General features: G+C 42.0%; 1 long non-coding RNA gene across 1 annotated transcript; it reads right to left on the bottom strand.

Moving 5' to 3' along the window:
- Positions 1 to 15308: 15308 nt before the first annotated feature.
- Positions 15309 to 20177, bottom strand: LOC103567845 (uncharacterized). The gene is made up of 3 exons (XR_548801.2): positions 20039 to 20177; positions 19429 to 19544; positions 15309 to 15616 (listed from the first exon to the last, which is right to left on the bottom strand). It is a non-coding gene; the product is annotated as an uncharacterized lncRNA (long non-coding RNA).
- Positions 20178 to 20747: the final 570 nt, after the last annotated feature.

The following is a 20747-nucleotide window of genomic DNA, read 5'->3' as shown; positions in this document are numbered from 1 at the left end:
AATCTTCATTCCACTAGAATTAAGTTTTGGCCTGGGATCAGATATCATTTTAGTATTTATAAATAACCATAATCATAACACAATTTACTAAGTAGTTTATTGTTTCCCCACTGATCTGCAATGACTATTCTGTGATAATAGTTTCCATTTTTGTGTGTATGTCTGTTCATAGACTATTTTCTTTTTCTTTCTGTTAGTTTTCTTGCCTTGTTGTTAGTTTCTGCACCAGTACCAAGCTGGCTTATTTACTACACTTTTAAAATAATTCTTAGTATCCAAAAGGGAAGTCCCATAACTTTGTACTACACCCTCAGGAGCATTTTAGCTATTCTTGGGTTTTTGCTTTTTCATACAAAGTTTAGAATCAGTTTATCAAATTTTATGAAAAAAATGCTGTTAGAATTTTTGGTGAAATAACATTAAATCTATAGATCAATTTAGAGAGAATTAACATCTTTAAGATACTGACTCTTGGTTAGAATGCTATATAACTCACCATTTATCTAAACTTTCTTTAATGTCTTTCCATTAGGTTTTATGACACCCATAAACGGTATATGCATTTTTGTTAATGATGGTGTACATTACATTTTGTAGTGTTAGTACAAATATATCTCTTTGGAATTATGTTTTCTTCTCATTTTTACTGGAAACAATTGAATTACTCTTTTTTGGGTCTTTCAGACTCTTTTTACTTATAAATTCTGACCAAAACGTTAACATTTTCACAGTAAGGGATGATTTAATTTTAGTATACCATATGTAAATAATAAATTCACATTCTATGTTTTGGAAGATAAATAATAAGATGCTTTTTATTTGATAAGCAACAGAATTGTGTCCCCACAAAGTTAATGTATTGAAGTGTTGAAGCACTAACTCCCCCACCCCTAAGTGATTGTATCAGGGACTTTAGGAGGTAATGAAGGTTAAATGAGGTCAGAAGGCTGAGATCCAGTTCTGATAGGGTTGGTGGCCTTGTAAGAAGAGGGAGATCGGTCTCTCTCTTTCTCTGTTTCCAGGCGCACATACCAAGGAAAGCCATGTGAGCACACAGCAAAAATGTGGCGGTCTACAGGCCAGGAAGAGGATTCTCACCAGAAACTGACCATGAAGCACCATAATCTCAGACTTCCAGCCTCCGGAATTGGAAGAAATAAATTTCCATTGTATAAGCCACCCAGTCTGTAGTATTTTATTATGGCATCCAGAGTGACTAAGACACCGATGTATTTGGATTTATTTTTGCAGTTCGATCATGTGCTTTCCAATTGTCCTGTCTTATGTTTCCTACCATTTTTTCTTTCTTAAGTTTATTGTGACTGACTCAGTTATTTTTTCTTTTTCTCCTTTCATTTTTTTCTCTACTCATTTGGCAGCTATATGCCCTATGACTCTAGTTTCAGTAGTTACCTAGCTCTTTTAACACATATATTATGTTAAAATCTAAATTTAGTATTTTTGCTGCACCCTACAACAACATAAACAATCTAGAGCACGTTAACTCTGATTATTTCCCATCCAACTCCCTTGCCCTGTATCTTAATTCTATCATGTCCACCTCTGCTCCAAACATTTAGCTTGCTTTCCTTTCCTCCTTCTTCCTTCTCTACCTCTTCCTTTGTTATTATACAAATAACAGTGTGATGAACATTCCTATAGAGAAATCTTTGTCCGTGGCTCTGATGTTTATGTGCTGTAGATTTCTAGGAGCAGAATTATTGAATCAAAATGTACAGATACTTTAGAAGTTTAATAGTGCTGATACGTGGCTTTCCAGAAAGGCCTCAATACGTGTACCTTCTGACCAACAGTGCATGCGCTGCCTCATCTCACCTGACCCAGGTCATCACAGAAGTCTGTCAGTTTAAAACTTGTTTCCAATTTGAAAATGAATAATACTTTAGTCTGTATTTGTGTTTATGCAACTCTGGGTTAGTTGAATGTTTTTTTGTTCCTATATTTATTGGTAATTTCAAATTCCTGGTCTCTGAGTTGTTCTTTCAATCCTTTGGAATTTTACTTTTGCAGTCTTATTGGTCTATATAAACTTCGTATATATTAAAATTTGTTTTAGACAGGCTTATAGTCTTAAAATTTACCTATATCATGTATTACATTGTCACTAAATAATTTATTTATCTACCATTCAACAAATTTCCTGAGCAACTCCTGTATGTCAATCAAAGAAGCTGTGGAAAATGTTGAATAGTAATAGGATAACTATCTCCTCAAACATTTCCTTTAGTATATTAAGATTTTCACGTTGTAGGGTTCTTATTTTTATTTTTATAAGATTTTATTTTTTTCCTTTTTCTCCCCAAAGCCCCCCGGTACATAGTTGTATATTCTTCGTTGTGGATCCTTCTAGTTGTGGCATGTGGGACGCTGCCTCAGCATGGTCTGATGACCAGTGCCATGTCCGTGCCCAGGATTCGAACCAACGAAACACTGGGCCGCCTGCAGTGGAGTGCACGAGCTTAACCACTCGGCCATGGGGCCAGCCCCATCTTATTTTTATTTTTTAAAGTATACCATACCTAACTAAATTATGAACCTGGGAATTCATTTTGTGTATCAAGCTCTCAAGTGGAGGCATAATTTCAATAATAGATACAATATGTTGGGCACATGCTAAATACTGTGCTTGGCATTTACAGTATGTTATTCAACTTCAATTTACAACATTGCAGGAACATAAGAATACTATCCTCATTTTATAGGTGAGAAAAGTGAAGCTTAGAAAGTTTTCGTAGATGGCTTAAGGTCACCTAGGAATTGGGCTTTGGGATGTTGTTTTGGATGCATGTCTGTCATCCTGTAAGACCCACACTTTCCTAGGAGATGAGACTTTCCTGTTGCCTCTGAGTGGAAATGACTTCTTGGACTTCTGTGCATGTCAAACTGCAACGAGGTCCTGTTCCCTCTTTGATGACACTCTGAGGTTTCAGATACAAAAATAGGAAACTGTCCCCCTCGGTCAAGTGGTCCCATGAGCAGAAGGGCCAATCAGGAAGAGAGAGTTTTGACACTGTCTTCTGTGGGCATCCTTCCCATGGCAATTCTTTTTATATCAATCACTTCCTAATCCCTTTTTTCTTAAGGTGAAGATGATACCACTGAGATTTGGGAAGTGAGAGAACAAAAACCCTGACCCACTGTGTAAGCCCAAATCAGGAAATTATCTTTCCCTTTCCATCCTCTCCTGAATAACTTGATTATTTCTTCTCTTGCTTGATATATATTGGCTGCACAGATCATGCTTGGAGAGGATCCAGGCTTAGGAATGTGAACTATGGCGCACACGTAGGCGCGGTTTCTCTTGTAGGCAAGTGTCCCTGGGCCAGGGTCAAGTTAAGGGATTAATCCAGGGCCTTTCATGTGCTATCATTCTTGTCTCTGGTCCAGTTGCTTTTTTCCAATGGCTGCAAGGACAATGACTGTGAGTGGTAATCTTGGCTTGCTTGGGACAAAGAGGTCACTGACAGTTCTTTCATTGGCCATTATTATCTGCAGCCTCCTAGTTAATGTTGTTAGTGCCCTTGAGTTGATTCTGATAGAACTCTGGATGGTATTTTGTGCCATCCTCTCACCTCCCCACGCTATATCAGACAATGCTCTACTGCTGTTCACAGGGTTTTCATGGCCAATTTTTTCAGAAGTGGGTGGCTAGGTCCTTCTTCCTAGTCTGTCTAGTCTGGAAGCTCTGTTGAAACATGTCCACCATGGGTGACCCTGCTGGTATTTATCTGCTGGTGGCATAGCTTTCAGCATCACAGAAACACACAGCTGCCGCCACAGTATGACAACCGACCCACAGATGGTGCAGTTCCCTGACCAGGAATTAAACTCAGGCCAGGCAGTGAGAGCACCAAATCTTAATGACTAGACCACCAGAACTGCTCCCTTTCCTCACACAGGGCAGGGAAAGCTGGAGACTCAACTAACAGCTTGATCAGTTGAGCCATTCATGCCCAAATTCTGACCAAGTTCTTCCTGGATGCCAGATCCTTCAATGGCTCCCCGCTTCCTACTGATCAAGTCAAAGTTCCTTATCATAGCATATAAAAACCTTTTATATCTGACCTTATTCATCTGCCTCACTTCTGTCTGCATCTGCAGTTGGCCCCTAGGTGCTGCTTATATTAAATCACATTGGGCCTTTGCACATGCTCATTATCTCCTTCCTCAGAATGGTGAGCTTTTTCTCCTTGTTGGAAACCCTTCTTTTTGACCCTTTCCTGACTGCCCCACTTCCTCCCAAGCAGCGCTGGTTTCTCCTTACTTTGTATTATATGTGAACTCATGAGAGTGCTTTGGCAGTATTATTTGCATGTCACCTTTCCTTCTAGACTGTGGATCTTAACCTCACTCATTTCTGATCCCCTTTGACACAATCGGCACTCCATACCTTTTTTTATTGAGCAAATGGATGAACCATCCCTGACATGTGCAAGGTATTTTACTTATTTAACAGATTGTTTTTTCTCTATTCTCTAACTTTTGTCTTCACAAGAAGCCTACGGGTGGGATTATTTCCTTCATTTTGGATGTGAGAACACTAAAGGCAGAGAGGCGGTGTGATGCTAAAGTTTCCAAGTCGTAACTGGGGTCAGAACAGAACTCTGCTGATGAAACATGCGATGACTGCTCTTATGGGACAAGTGCCACACTGGTTGAAATGGTTGAGCTCTTTGATTGGCTTTGGATTACGCTTATGAAGAGAAGTGTTTTGTATTTGAGTCTCTTTGGACGGATCCCCATTGCCTGTAGAAAAAAGCTCAAACTCCTCAGTAAGGTATTCAAGATTCTGACTCCAATCGAGAATTTCAGTTTTATCCTTAGCTACTCTTGTGGCCACAGTGCAATACTCCTTTACTATAAACAAGAGGTTGGCAAACATTTTCTGTAAAAGGCTAGACAGTTAACAATTTAGGCTTTGTGGGCCAGATGATCTTTGCTGCAACGACTCTGCTACTGTAGCATGAAAGCAGCCATAAACGTTATTTAAATGAGTAGGTGTGGCTGTATTCTAATAAAACCTCATTTACAAAAATAGTCAGTGGGCTGGATGTGGCTTGAGTGCCATAGTTTGCTGACCCCTGTTATAAACTATTCCTGAAGATGCCACGCATTATTACCTGTTTCCTTTCTCCTCAGTTTCCTTCCCTCCCCTAGGTTCTTCACTTGTATCTCCTTTCCTTCCTACCTTCCTTCCATCTTCTTTTTAATGTGTGCTTAACAGGTATCTAACCCTGTGAGTTACCCTTGTCACCACATCTGTCTTGTTACTGGTTCTAGGCAGCATATAAAGGGGAACTCCAACAAGGAATCCCATTGTTTGTGGTCTTAATTTCAGACCTTTTGCCTCAACTCAGTTTTCACACTGTATTCTGCCTTGTCCTTGATTCTCCTTCCGATCTCCTGGCTCATTTTCCCATTTTCAGTTTTATCACATTCACACTTAAAATTGATGGCTCGCCCTACCTTCACAGCGATGATTCTGACTCCCTGTTCTAGTACAGTTGGATTCAGCCTTCTCTGGCTCTGCTGCCTTAGGCCACTTTGGGTGAATCTCTTCCTGGTTTGATCTGTCACTGGGACTGTCTACCTTAGTGTCATATTTTCCATCATCTTCTAGGTAGCCTGTCTGCCTGATTGTAATGGGCCTTGCCAGCTGACACTGACAGTCTGTGCCTGGTCCTGTGCCAAATGCTAGGAAGATGGAGAGACTAGAATGATGTAGTCTGTGTTTTTGAGAAGCCCAGTCTAGGCGAGAGGAGATACAACTAATGCTAATGTAATATGAGAGGAGCACACCTTTGAGGAGCCAGACTTGGGAGCAATGACTTCAAAAGGTAGGAGTAGGGTCAGAGACAGCTGCAGTTTTCACTTCTGAATTTCACTTTCTTGGTGAAAAACCTGCTGTAGCCTCCTGTTGTCTCCTAGGTTGATTCCAACTTCCAGTGCCTCTTCTGGAATGTTCTCTGAAATCTCCAGTTGGTTTACCAACCCATTGAATTACACTTCTCAATAATCCCCAGTATAGACCTCTGCCTCAGGCACCCAACTTTCTTAGTCTTCCTTGCACACAGCAAGCCTATTCCTACCTACATGCTTACTGGCCAGCATCATCACTCACCAGCTGTGTTGCATTGGAAGGTCACTTAATTACCCCAGATAAGTTTCCTTATCTGTAAAAATGATTAAATATCGGCCTTGCTATTTGCTTATTTAAGAGTTTTAAGTACTTACTGAAATACTATATCTAAAATATTTTGCCTGATTCCAGACACTTAATAAATCCTCAACAAATATGCATTTCTTCCTGCTCACATCTCCTTTCTTTCTACCCTTCTAGATCCCATCCACACTTCAAGACCAGCTTCAGTTTTTCCTCCCTCATGAAGATTTCTACAATCATTTCAGCCAACGCTGACTTTTGTCCTACTCCTAAGAAGCTACTAAACAAAGGCTTAGAGAAGAACACATTTACTTCTTGACTATATTCTGTTGTGTGGGCTACTTTATTGCTTTAGGTTCCAATAGTTTTGGGTTGAAGGCCTTGCTCTGTCAGTGTGTAGCTGTGTGCTCTTGGACAAGTTATTCAATTTCTCTGAGTCTCTATTTCCTCACTGGTAAAATTAGACTAATAATAACTGATGTGATTACTGTTTATTTATCTATCTTTCTTCTCCCACCAGCAGGTAATCATTGACAGACCAAAGACCTTGCTGAGTGTGTTCACTGCTGTATCCTCAGTGAGTAGAAGGTCTCACTGAATATTTGTTGAATGAAAGGTAGTAAGTCACTTGCAGGTGTGTTTTGAAGATTAAGTGAGGTGTAGCTTAAATGACTACTCAGTACTTGGCCATCAGTGAGCTTTCAATAAATACAAATTTCTATAGTACAACCTTGGCTACCTATTTCTACTACTACCATTGCTACTACTATTAAACAAGGCAGAGGCAACATGCTCCACTCTAAGGCAACAATGCTGGTTGGGAAGAGAAAATCCATTCACAGTGAAACCAAACTCCTTGGAGCTGCCAAACTCCAAGGGTGAGCTGTGTGGGTCTTTGAGCAAATACAAATGTTAATAAACAAATGAAAACACCAATAAACAATGTGATTAAACAGAATCCAGAAGCATGGGAGAGTCAGAGAGGCCATGGTTTCATTCAGTGGGTTCCCTGAATTCTTATTTCTCTGTTCTTTGTCATTCTGGGACCAAATGACCATTTGAATACAAATCTGAATTTATTGCTCAGTTCACTGACTGAAAGACCTCCTCTTATCTTATTAGTCAATATTATTTTCTTTTTCTCTTAACACTCTGTAGCAATGGATCAGTGCAGCTAAAAGAACATGTTGAAAATTCTTTTCATGTTCTTATTGATTCACTGTTGACACAATTAACCAACTATTTCCCCCTAACTTTCTATCATTTAATCCTGAGTTTAGTTATATGAAGTATACAAAATACTCCCACTTTCTAGATGCTTGCTGATGTGTCCACCATCCCACAGGCAGATAGCAGTGTGTCCAGGATACTTCAAGTTTTGGTTCTAGGCTTCTGCTTCCTCAAAATTTCCTTTCAGCCAGCTTTCTGTCTGAGATTTACCATCTGCAACAAACATTTGTTGCATGTCTACTACACCACAGGCAGTATGGTAGAGAAAACAGAGAAGAATTAGACATCATGACGCCCACTTGACTTTCCAGACCAGTCAGGGAGACAGACAAGAACATACATTATTTCAACAGAATGTGACATATGTGCTAACAATGAGATATACAAAGTGCTATGTTTTCAAAGAGAAGGGAGTGGCTCCCTGATGGCTGAAAGGTAACCTTGGAGAAATTGTGGGAGATGAACTGTCATTGACAGTTGAGTATGGAAGATGGATAGGAGTTGTCAGGTGGAGAAAGTGGGAGAGGCATACAAAAGCAGAAACTGGAATTGTGAGCCAGCCTAGGTATGTGGTGAGTGACACGTTGAGAGGGTCATATTGGTGAGACATGGGGAAGGAGGGAGTGGGTGCAGAAAGATTGCTCAGGGGAATAGGAACCAGGACACAGGTAGCCTACATGTCATCTTAGGGGTGTGGACTTTATCCCTTAAGGCCAAGGCAAATTGGATTTCATTTTGTTTCCCATTTCTATTGGTAACCTCACCCAAAGAGAAATCCTCTTGCCAAACTGGTCTTTGGGACTGCTGCTTCTCATCCTATGGAAATGCTTGGCTCAAATGGGCCATAACACGTCTCTATTCCACGATGACTTGGAGCTTCTCTGCTCCACTGACCGCCTGGGACAGCCTGCTGCTGATGTAAGCAGAACACTGAGTATGGATATGTGTCACATACTCAGATATCCTCTCTTGTTCAGGAGCTTACTGTCCCAGCTGCCTGTGAGTCAAGATGACAAATGGAAGGGGCCCTGGGGTTCAGAGAACATGATCCCAGTTGGGAGCTAGAATTCCTCAGAGCCACCCGCAAGGGACTGTCATATTCTTGGTCAACTATTCTGTGTCTAATTTATTTATTGAACTTGATGGAACTGAAAATGCTCGCAGTTCTACTTCCTTTACCTGTCAGGATGGTTGTGTTTTAACTTCAAAGCTGCCTTCAACCTGAGGACTGGATGGAGCAATCTTCGGGGAGAGCTTTCAGCCTATGGTGTCATTTCCCTTGCCCCTGGCTGGGTCATCCTCGAGCCAATAGAAATTTCACCGTCTTTCTGTGGAAAGGTTTTTCCCGGCTGCTGTTTGCTTTGCAGCCCCTCATGAGCTCTCTGTGATTATCACAGTATAAGTCTGTCAAAGAACACTAGTTTATTTTTAATGATAACGTGATAGACTTGAAAGAACCCTGGATTAGAAATCAGGAAAATGGAAAAAAAAGAAAAAAAGGAAAAAGAAAAATCCAACCCTTGTTTCAGGCTTTCTCTTCCCCCACAAACCGCTTGGCCCAGGGCAAGTCACAACCCCTGACTGCTTCTCAGTGAAACTGAGCTAGTCCTGACGATATCGATTTCACAGGATTTTGATGAATATTAGAGAATATTACATAATGAGGATGACTTCTAAATCGCAAAGCATTTTTCAGATTTTATCGCCCTTCACTCATTTTAGTTTTTATTGAAAACAGGTATAAATCACAATAGCTTTTATTTTTCTTCTCCAGGAAGTGGATCTCAACTACGCTAGTCCTTATGGTATATTTTTTCTCTGAGCTGATGAAAAGATAAAGCTCTACCTTTTTTGAACTTGGACATAATACTTCTTTTGTTATTTCTGTATTTATGCATTTCACGCAGAGGATGAGGTCCTGGCAGTATCCGGTTTGTCTTTATTTTCCTTTCTGCTTGGTGCAGCACTGAGCATAACAGTAGACACTTTGGATTATTGAGTTAAACTGCATTTCCATTTTTATGCCCTTAGTTACCTAATAAAGAACATATGGTTCTGAGAAAATTCATTAATTGGGGTAATGTTTATTCTACTATTATCAATTTAACATAATACATTTGTTTAAACTCAAGCCTTGGTAGTTTATGTTGGTCATTAACGTCTTAGAGAGATATGGCTGTTTAGAGCACTTTGCGAGAATATGTAGATTTTCCATTCTAAGGAAACCACAGGATGATAATCAAGCAAAAGGAAGTTTGTCCAGAGTCATGGATGTGTGGCATGGACTGGCAGTTCTCGCCGTTAGCTACAGACTCCTCCACATCTTCCAGCCTCTCTTGTGATGAGGGCATCATGTGACTGAGTTCTAGCCACTGGAAGGTATGTGGCCCCGGAAATGGTCTGCACCACGTCCACGCTGGTCTATAAAACCTTGTCTGTGATCTATCTTACTTCCTCTTCTTAGCAATGAGTTGATTGAAGGGGATTCCGTGGAAGACACTGAGAACCTTTTGCTGTAAAGGCCCAGATAGCAAATATTTTAGGTTTTGCTTGCCATATGGTCTCTGTCGCAATTATTCAATGCACTCATTGTAGCGTGAAATCAGCCGTAGATGAAATGTAAACAAATGAGCCTAACTGTCTTCCAATCAAACTTTGTTTACAAAAACAGGCAGTGGCTGGATTTGGCACAGGCCATAGTTTGCTGACCTCTGACCTAGAAGATAGTGGCATCACAGGACGCAGCGGCCTGGGATCCCTGAGTCACCATATTGAAATCTTCTGGCCAAACACCTGATTGGACTAAGATGTGAGTGAGAAATAATCTTTACTTTGTTAAGCGGCTGAGATAGTTGGATTGTTTGTTGAACCAACTGATGTGAATTATTATGACTAATGCTGAATCACTAGAATTCTTTGCCTCTTTTTTTTACTTCCTAGTTTAATCAATCACCAATCCTACCAATTTTATCCTCAAAATGTTTTTCAGATCTTCTATATCCCTACTTCCACTGCTCAAGTGCAGACCTTTGTCATTGACCATCAATATGGCTGCAAGAGCCTCTGGATTGCTGGGGCTTCTCTGCAGCTCAACTTCAATACCATGGATGGGGAAATGTCTAGAGAGATGTTCCAGACACAGAAGTTAAGGCCAGCTCTTTCTCAGAGTCTCAGCTCAGTTGTCCCATCCTTTGAAACATCCCCTGTTTGAGGTATGATGTCAGACTGGTTAAAACACAGCTTTGGATCAGAAGAGCTTGATTTAAGTAGTAACTCTGTCCCATCCAGCTGTAAATTGGCTTTGTTTCCATTTTTTCATCTTTCCATTGAGGGTAATGATTCCTTCCTCACCCACTGAGATATTTTAAGCAGGGGAGTGACATGATTATCCCATTCCTGTTTCTGCAAGCTCACTCTGGCCACTGGCGGAGGATGGACTATGGGGAAAGGTGTAGAAGCAAGCAGTGCATGAGAGAGATGAGGAACGCTGGCATCTCAGGCCTAATGGTGAGAACGGAGATGGAGAGAAGCAGGACAATATCTTAGAGGCTTGAGGGCAGTGCTCACTGAAAAGAAGCATTGCCATTAGAAGACTTGGAGCTTTCAGTCAGGGCAAGGTGGCCAAAGGGAATACACAGAGAAGTCATGCTCCTTGTCTGTATATTGTCATTCCTGTGGATGGCCAATCAGCCCTAAGAATGGCTGTTTTCTGTTGCAAAGGTTCAGATGGTAAAGTGCTGGCACTAACTCATTGTTAATAGGCAACCAGAGACAGAGCCATAAACCAGAGCAGGCCATATGGAAGAAATGGGAGCAGAAGAGTCCAGATCATCTCTGCAAAGATGGGCCTTAACCCCATGTAGTGACAGGCCCTGCAACCTTCTCTCAAGTTGCTATGAGACACCTGCCCTCAGTATATCTACATTTCTACATCTCCCTTCTCATTCATCCACACTCAGCCCCATCTGATTATCCTCCTTCTCCCCATGGGAGATGTGCTAGGGATTTCAGAAACATGCTTATTTATAGGTTGCATCAAACTGAGGAGGCCAGCCACGGAGACACGAGCCCAGTGACTGCACGAGGAGCTTCTAGGTCAGTTCCTCCCTTTAGATTCTGACTTTGCTTGATGAATAATTGTGGCTGTGCATTTCTGTTGGTGTGCATCTGCAGGTCTTGTCTGTCTTGTGATATTCCTGATGATACTCTCCCTCCTGGCATGGGTCTCTGGAATGATCTGCACCGAAGAGGCCCATGGGGCCTTCAGCAAGTGTGTTGTGCAGCTTGGGGAGTTGGAGAAGGCAAGCACGTGTTCATAACACAGCTGGGGAGTAGGTCCCAGGTCTGTGTCTGCTCTGATGGTGTAAAGTGGATGCTCACAGCTGAGATCCCCACACCCAACTGCTTAGACTCTGAGTGACTTCCTCATTATGCCAGGACCTGAGTTGTGAAGCTGGGCTCTGGGTGCAGTTTTATTTTTCATTTATTTTCTGGTTAGAGGTTAGCAATTGTTCATTGTAGCAAATATAAAGGATTCATAAAAAAATGAATGGGGCAGAAAAAATGATTTCCTGATATTCTACTATCCAGAGGCAAACCACCCTGTGTTTTGTATATTTTCTTCTGGGCTTAAAATTTCTTTCCTATGCACTTTTTTGGTTGTTTATGGAGCTGAGTTTATACTGTATGTGCAATTTTTCATCCTACATTTTCCCGCCTACCTTTGTCTCATAAATCCTTTTCCATCATATTAACCATTCTTGGTGACACATTCCTTTATTCTCCAAACATATATACTCGGCAGGCACAACTCTGCATTGAAGGTACAGTGGTGACCAATGCAAACGCAGTCTCAATCTTCAGGGCCTCTTCAGTCTGGCAATGATGTGAACATTTTCACTTGTTCTTTCCTAATTTTCTTTGAAAATAAAAGTTTTCTTTTCTAAGCCATCAGAAAGCTGTTAAGATGTGTGGAAAAGTGCATTGTGGGAATGCACCTCAATGCACTTATCTAACCTCCTGCGTTGGCATGCTAAGACAAAGCAGAAACTGTTGATCTCTTTTTACCTGTGAAGAAAGGACCACAGAGAAGGGATCAAGACTAATGGTACGTGTGCATTTGGGTCTAGATCTTCTCGTTCTAAGTCAAGGTATCGTTCTGCCTTTAAACAAACATCACTTGAGCAACTACCACTTGCAAAGTGTGCTGCTTGGGTCTGCCCTCTCAGCTGTCAGAGCCACAGAGGACATGGGGAAACTCATTTTTCCCAAGGTGTTCACTGATAACAGCTTAAGCCTTAAGGAGCTTTCAATTTCAAAACCTTCCCCATCTGCAACGTCAAGGCACTGGGGAGAGAAACTCCTCCAGCTCCCTTTGCTCTGGAATACTCTCTGACTCATGCATCCGCCGATGCTCTCCTCACTTCACCCTGGAGTATTCACTAAGAGCCTGGGCTTGGAGGGCAGGCCACTTGGACTGAAACCCAGGCTTTACAACATCATTAGCCATGGGGATTCGAACACATCACTCAGTCTCTCTGAGCCTGAGTCTTCAACTCTAAAGTGGAGCTGATAAAGAGACCCACCTCATAGATTCGTTGTGAAAATTTAAATGTAATAATACATGTTAGTGCTTAGCATACTCCCTGGCACATTGAAGGGAGTTAAACACCCAAAGCATTTTCTCTCACTAGGTTGTCCCTATTGTTCTTATCATTGGCAAGATGAATAATCTTCACTCAGAGGTTGACACGACTGAGACATCATATGTTTAGAAGGAGCTGCTCCTGCTTCTTTATGACTTTGAAAGGAGATGGGTATTATTATTCCTCTTCAGTATATGAGGGAGCTGAGACACAGAGAGATGAGTCAACTGGCTCCAGTTAAAACCAGACCTGTCTTAGGCATCATACCATTTTTAGGGGATTTTGCAGATTGGAGAGTAGAGATGTTAACACTCTCTTCCATAATGCATGCAATTCTGGTGATGTTGTTGAGGAGAGAAGGATCTTGTGGCCCCCCCAGGAATCATTGGCTCCAACAGAGTAAGGAGTTATTGCTAGAAAGGCTGCTGCAGTCATATGGGTTCTCAGCGAAGCCAGACTTCAGTGAGAAGGATGGACCAGCAGGATGCTCTGCTTGGGATGGGCTGGCCCCAGGGCCACACTGAGATTTCTACAGTGCACTTAGGAATATGTTTTAAATGAGTAACTCAAGGATGTGTCAGCAGGTTAATAGCTGCTGGGATTATATACTTCTACAGTTAACGAGGGATGTCGATATGGGATAGGCTTATGGGTAGGAAGCAAGGGCGATCCATGACAAAATTTGTCTTTTTCTGCCCAGACCAAAATTACCATCACAACAGAGCAGCCTGGGCACAGCACCATCAATTGGGGAGAACCCTGAGAATGTTGACAATTCTTGCCACAATGTTATCCTAAGCAGCAAGTGGCACTGCCTTGGGTTGTCCTCTGCCATTTCTGCCATGAGGTGCCTCCCTGGGATAAACAGAACAGTGTTTGTGTGGTATTGCTATTGTGGTCCTTATTATCTTGTGCTTCCTATCACTGGGCCTGTCACTTGACTTCTGGAGAATGCACAATGTTCTTCTGCATACAGTATCAGAATACAGTTTTTAGTTGTAATGGTAATAAACAATAGCAGTTCTATAATTCATTCTTTTTCCTAGTCACACAGCTGTGACTGAACTCTTGGCCTCTGACAGTCGGCCCAACATACTTCCCATCTCCACCCTGCTGATGCTTTGTAGCTTTAAGAAGCTCTTTAGTACCAGGGAAGTGTTCAGGGGGTAGATAGGTTCTTGGAAGCTGATCAAAGCCAGTCTGCAATGAGTTACCTAGGAGTCCAGGGGTTTCTACTTAGTTTAACCATTATTTCCTGTCTGAGCACATCCTTCTGCTTGTCCTTGTGCCAGGGCCAGGGAATCAGAGATGAAGCACTCATGGCCTTTCCCCTAGGGAAGCTCACAGTCTAGCAGTGGAAACAAATACAGAAAGAGAATGTGCTCTGCTGGACCTGGCAAAGAGGCTGTGGGGCAGCCAGGAGAAGTCCTTTACCTTGGCCTTGGAATCAGAGAAGACTTTCTGGAGGAGGAGATGCCTTCATCTTACCCAACATACCATGCATTCACTCAACAATCATTTATTGAGCCCTTACTATGTGCCCCACTTGGGGCTAGGTGTTAGAGACACAGCAGCAAAAAAATCAGAGAAGGTGCTCTGCCTTCATGGAACTCTGATTAGAGGCAACACAGAGGAATCTCAAGGAAGAATGAGGTGATGGGATGGGGCAGAGATGCTTAGGTAAAGAGAGCAAAAAGGACAAAATGAAATGCTCTGCTTCATGTGTGCAGGGAACTACAGTGAATTTCAATTAATACTGTGGGTTTACGGACCAGATATGTCTAACCATAGACAGGATTTCTGTGACATGCTGACAGGGAAAGGCAAGCTTTTCAACCCCACTGGATGAGATGAGAGACTTTACTTTCTTATTCCCTGTAGTTATCTCTGTGTTTAGAATGGTTTTCAGCACCTACTAGGTGGTCAATAAATTCTTGTTGAACCATTAAACGAATTAATGTTGGGCAGAGCTGAACACTAGTCTTTGAATAGATGATGCTGGTTTCAACTCCCATAGAGAGCAGAGCTAAAGCTTTCTTTAATAATTAATAAAGCTCAGGGATGAACACTGAATTAGACCTGACCTCAGCCACATGGCTGACACCCTCCATTCATATCTAAAATGCTAAATGCCAGAAAAGATTTGCAGAGTTCCAAGTTGATTTTTATGGCTAGAGCAGCTGAATGGGGCTGTGAGTAACTTTGTAAGATGTCCCTATGGTCCCAAATATTCAGAGAATGGAAAAAGCTGAGTGTTGATATCATTTATTCATTCAATAGCTGTTTTGGGGAGCAATTGTGCCAGATGCTGCAGTAGATCCTGACCCTTGAGGTACCCCCTCTTTGGGAAGGCTCCTTGGACCTCTCACTCCTTCCCAACAGAGATGACCCCTCCATCTCTGTGCTGCTTCTGTGCTTTATGTCCGTTTTGATCTCTTTTGTAGTTATATTTTCTCTTCTGTATCCACCTCTAGACTGCCAGCTTCCCCAGTGCAGGCCAACTTTGATTCCTCAGCGGTTTGGTGAAGACTGCAAAACTCAACTGAAGACTCCCCACCTGGAAAGGGAGACAGGCATTGAAAGCGATAATGCATCTGGATCATTCGTGGTCTTGTGGACTTTCAGAGCATTATGGGACCAGGAGCAGAGAATGACTGGGTTTGGCTGGGTAATGAGTGTTGCGAAGGCATCACTGAAGAAGCAACATTCAAGTTGGGAGGTGAAGAGGATTTTGCTGGGAAGAAAAGAGCCTGTGAAATGAAAGGAGGAGTTTTGGAAGCAGTACCGGGGTGTTTGTTGTACTCCTGCTGGGTTCACTCTCTCTGTCACCCTGTGGGTCCAGGACATATGCTTGCAGGATTGTACTGGATGCGGTAGACCTGATGTTGACATTGTTTTTTACTCCTCATTATTTCCGACAGCCCATTTTACAGGTGGAGACCGTGGGGCTTGGGAAGAGGAAATACACAGTGGGGGCAGAGCTGGCTGCAAACTGTTGATTTTATGCTCCTGCCCTCAAATGTAGCTGCCTCTTGTTGACTGTGTTCTCTTGCCAGATGTAGTCTTGGAGTTTCTTGCAGGTGGGGAGAGGATTTCCTTTTAGATGATGTTCAAATGGGTCAGAGTTGTCACTTCCTTATCTACTGGTGTTGTTGAGGAGGAGCCAGCTGGGCCCTTGGGTTTCCAAGACAAATCTGAACTGCAAGAGAAGACCTTGTCTCCCCTAATAATAAAGATCTCCCTCTCTCTCTCTTCTTTCTTAGGTTTACATTAAAATTAGATAATTCTAGACTGAGTGAGACCAGGGCCTTAGTATATGATGAAAAAGACTGGAAATGAGGAGGTTCAGGATAGCTGTAACTGGGGGGATTGTGGCTTCTAGGTAGCTGTTTATCAGGGTGATGGTTGCCCTTTCCCCAAATGCACATCTTTTGTCACACACACACATTATACTGCATCTGGGTTTGGCCCAGGGTTGTTCTTGAAAAGTGCATTAATATGCAAATGAAAATTCAAATTGAATTATGCAAACAGATATGAAAATAATACAGTAAGGAATAATTTAGCCTAGCATGTTCCACTTCCCTCCCTTTGCAGAGCTGTTGTATTACACAAAGTAGCATGAGCAAAGTCCTTTGATTCCTAACCAACTGCAAACAAGAATCTTATTTTCAGGTCTTTCCTTATATCATCCCTGCTCCGTCTTCTCCTCTAGGGGCAGGACCATGAGAGAAAGCCTTCATTAGCTGGGCACTTAGTATTTGCGAGGTCCTTTTCTAGGCACTCATCAATTTTTATCCAATTCACCACTCACCACAACACTATGAGGAGTATATGACTATTACTGTTACACAGATGAGGAAACAGAAGCTCAGAGAAGTTAATCGCCTTTTCCAAGACCACTCAGCCATTAAGAAGCAGATCTGGAATTTGTATGTGACTTGATTGAAGGCTAAATTGACATGATCAATACCCCATTTCTCTTTCCATTTTTTGTTTCTGCTTCCACAGTGTATGGGCTCTTCTCCTCTTCCCCACTCAATACTTCTAAACCCCTGTTAGCTTTAGAGGCTACAGCTGTCTTTGTTCACATACAGTAGGAAAGAGGCAAATTTTCCAGGGAAGATGAAGGGAACTTTTCCACTTGGAAATCAGGGTCCTGCTAGAATGAGGAAGGGAGGAATACCTGCTGTGTAGGCAACCACAGATACCAATAGTGGGAATACATTTTGGGAAATAAATTAAAAAGTAGAGCTTGCTAAAATGACATCATATAAATCCTCAATGACATTTTTAAACTAATGTAAATAAATTAACCTCTTTTTACTAATGTCTTAGGTTTTTGTAACACTTATGTTTTCATAACACTTACTTTATTCGAGTCTCACAGTATTGCCTTATGTATGTTTTATTATCTCCATTTCACACAATAAGGAAAGAAAGCCTTTAAGAGGTGAAGTCAGGAAGCAGGTGGTAGAAACTCAAATTGAAATCTTTAGATTCCCTCCTCACTGGTCTTTTCACTAACAGCCTGACTCACGAGTTTAAATGCTAGAATTCTTTTCCAATCAATCCAGAACCATTATGACTGGCTGATCATAAAGCCATCCAGTTTAAAAGAAGTCTGCCCCTCCTTGTCCCGAGAATGTTCAGAGTGTGTTGGGAGTCAGTGTTGTGTGCTGGGAAGGGCCCAGACTCAGGATTCAGATTGCCCTGGGTCCTGGCTCCAACATGTGTTGGCTGTGTGACTCGGGGCAAGTCATTTGATCACTCACAACTGGGTTTCCTCATCCTGTAAAGTGGAAGTAATCACACCTACTTCATATATTTCTTGGAACAAATAAGTAGAATATTAAGAACTCAGCAAAATATCTTGTAGAAATTCAGTGAAATATGGAAATTTAAGGGGATGACTGTCTCAGTTTTCTTGAGGGCTGAGGAGGTCCCAGAGATGAGGGACTTTCAGTATTAAAAGAGGTAAAATCTCAGACAGATTGAAACTAGTTGGTCACCTGGCTGACGTTAGTAACTGTAATTCTGAGAACGAGGTGGTTGGGGAAAAGAAACGCTTCTATTCTTCGGTTTAAAGTAAGAAATTATAAGCCCGGACCTCCAAACTTCCCATCTAAATGTTGCCTGCTGGACCACTGAGCAGAGTGGCTCCTCAGGCTTGAGTCTGGCACATTAGATGAACATGGTCCTGCTGGAGGGAGTTGGAAGAATGGGAAGATTTTTGGCAGTTGTGAGTTTCCTGACGTGGGAGCAGAACTCTAGATGGTAGTCAGACTGCTGACCTTGACCAGTCCTTTCCCATCTCTAGGTCCTTGTTTCCTTTTTGGAAAACAGGAGGCAAGCCCCGGTAGCAATAACAGCATAGCTTTCTATAGTTCTTTACAGTTCACAGATGCCTTTTTACGTCACGGTCTCCTGTGATCTTCACTCTAGCTCAGCAAGGAAAGTGTCATCATTACCCTGAACATTTGCTGTCCTCAATTTACAGATGTGAAGAATGAGGCTCAAGGGAGACAGAGTATCTTTGCCCAAGGCCACACAGCCAGGAAGTGATCTGGATAGAACTCAAGCCTAGAACTCCTGACTCCAGAGCCCATCTCTTTTTCATGACATTTCTCTGCCTCGCTGATCACAAAGTTCTCTTCTTGCTTCACAGTTTCATGACACTGAAACTCAAATGCTCTACTTTTGGTCTAAGGGATGACGAATCACAAAGTCAATGTCTTGAGCTAACGTTCCTTGGCTAAATGTCTTTTTTTGGAGTGCTCTCCATCTTCCGTCTGTTCTTTTCAGGCACACGAGAAACCTGGCATGGGTTCCTTCCCTCATCAGAAGAAAAACAACTTCTCTAGCTTCTATGGAATAAGAATGCAATATAGTTTTATGGTCAGTGGCTGCTTTAAGCAGAAGTTAGCAGAATGGAAACAGATTGTCTAAGCGCAGACTGTGGCTTTGTCAAATTTTTAATTTAGCAGAAACTTGATTACTCATGTACGCATGGCACACTTTCTCTCTGTTCCCCAGCACATCTGTGCGTGTGCGTGTGCACGCATGTGCATACATGCATATACAGGAAGCTAATTATGATCTAAAGAATCCTCTAGAAAGGATAGTTAATTAGTTCTAAAAATACCTTGATCAATAAAAGCAGTGACACACTTGTCCAGGGTTCTGAGAAGTCAGCAGGAAGTCTTGGCCATGAATTTACAGTTGCAAGGTAAACATTTATTTCGGTACAACATGTTTTATAGTGCCATAAAAGAGAGGAGGAGAGTCAATAGCTCTATTTAGTATCAATGGAACCAAGAAAATACTGATTCTATATTGAACAAAATATGAATAAATATGAGTACTTACCCTTGATAAAGTACTTGAAATCTTAGAGGTAATGACTTCTGCTTTTGCCCCCCAAAGTTGAGGCACCATACTGAAGTATATAATGCCTGATTACATCCTCCACGTGTCCGTAAATGCTGGAAACCAAGACAAAATTTGTTTGTTAGAGAATTTTGACATGCCTTGTTTATACAATTCTTCTCAGCTAGAAAATCTTTGAGATTCATTAACTGGACAAAAACTTATTTGTGCAAGGCTGTATTCCAGACCCTGGTAATGTGGTCTGAGCAGGGTAAGGAGACTAGACTCAGGGAGGGTTTCCATTAACAAGACTCTAAGCTTGACATGTGGGAACCATCTAGATACATCTTCAATATCTCCATTTCTTCCCATTGTCACTACCATGGCCCCAACTCAAACATCATCACTGCTTCCTGGGTCAAGTTCCTGCCCTCAGATTTGCCTTCTATTCTCCCTATACAGACAAAATGATCTTTCCAAAATAAACATGTGGTCATGACCCTCCTTCTGGCTTGAAGCCTTTCCCGGTTCCTCATTGCCCTTAAAATAAAGCACAAGCTCCTATACAAGCGTGTGCAATTCGGCCTCCCCATTCCCCTCCTCTGCTTACCTTTGCTGCCTCATGTCTCCCCTCTCACTTCTCTTCTCTCTCCACTGCCACCCTGTTGATCTCCCTTTAGCTCCTGTAGCACTGTTCCCTCTCTTGTGTCCAGGTCTTTGCATATACCTTTTTAAAGGAAATGTTGCAGCTCTGTCTACGCAGCTTATATGTGGATGAACTTTAAACAGTCAAACAGAAAGACTTTGTGATTGCAGTCACGGACAGGTGGTGAGGAACAGCGCAAGTGACACTCTTTGCTTATCAAACTACCTTAAGCCAACCTGCTTTCTCTCCCTCCAAAGAGGATTTCTTGGTTCATTTTCCTAGGGAGGCAGCTGACTTCATGCATAAATAAGTCCAGGGCCTTCATTAGGTTGACTATATTATTTGCTACTTTCGAGGGTGAAAGAAAATTCCATCAATTATCATATCAGAATAACAAGTAAAAATTGAGATAGTGCCAATGATTGGGAAAGAATGTCATCAGAATGCTCGCCCGCTCTCTCTCTCTTTTTTCCTTGCTTCTCTCTTTGCATACATTCTCAGTGAGGCTGCTCCCACGAGGTGGCAACAGTCTCCCCTAACAGCTCCTGATTACTGTGGCCACAGTGAGGGGTGCTCTGATTAGCTAGACCTGGGTCACCTGTCCACCTATGGAATCACCCCACTTGAATGACAAGAACTGTGAGAGGCGATGAGGTGGTTCCTCATACCGGAC

Source organism: Equus przewalskii, chromosome 8 (assembly GCF_037783145.1).
Source record: "Equus przewalskii isolate Varuska chromosome 8, EquPr2, whole genome shotgun sequence".
NCBI lineage: Eukaryota > Metazoa > Chordata > Mammalia > Perissodactyla > Equidae > Equus > Equus przewalskii.
The sequence above is the reverse complement of the archived record's forward strand: the minus strand, read 5'-3'. Positions and strand labels throughout refer to the sequence as shown.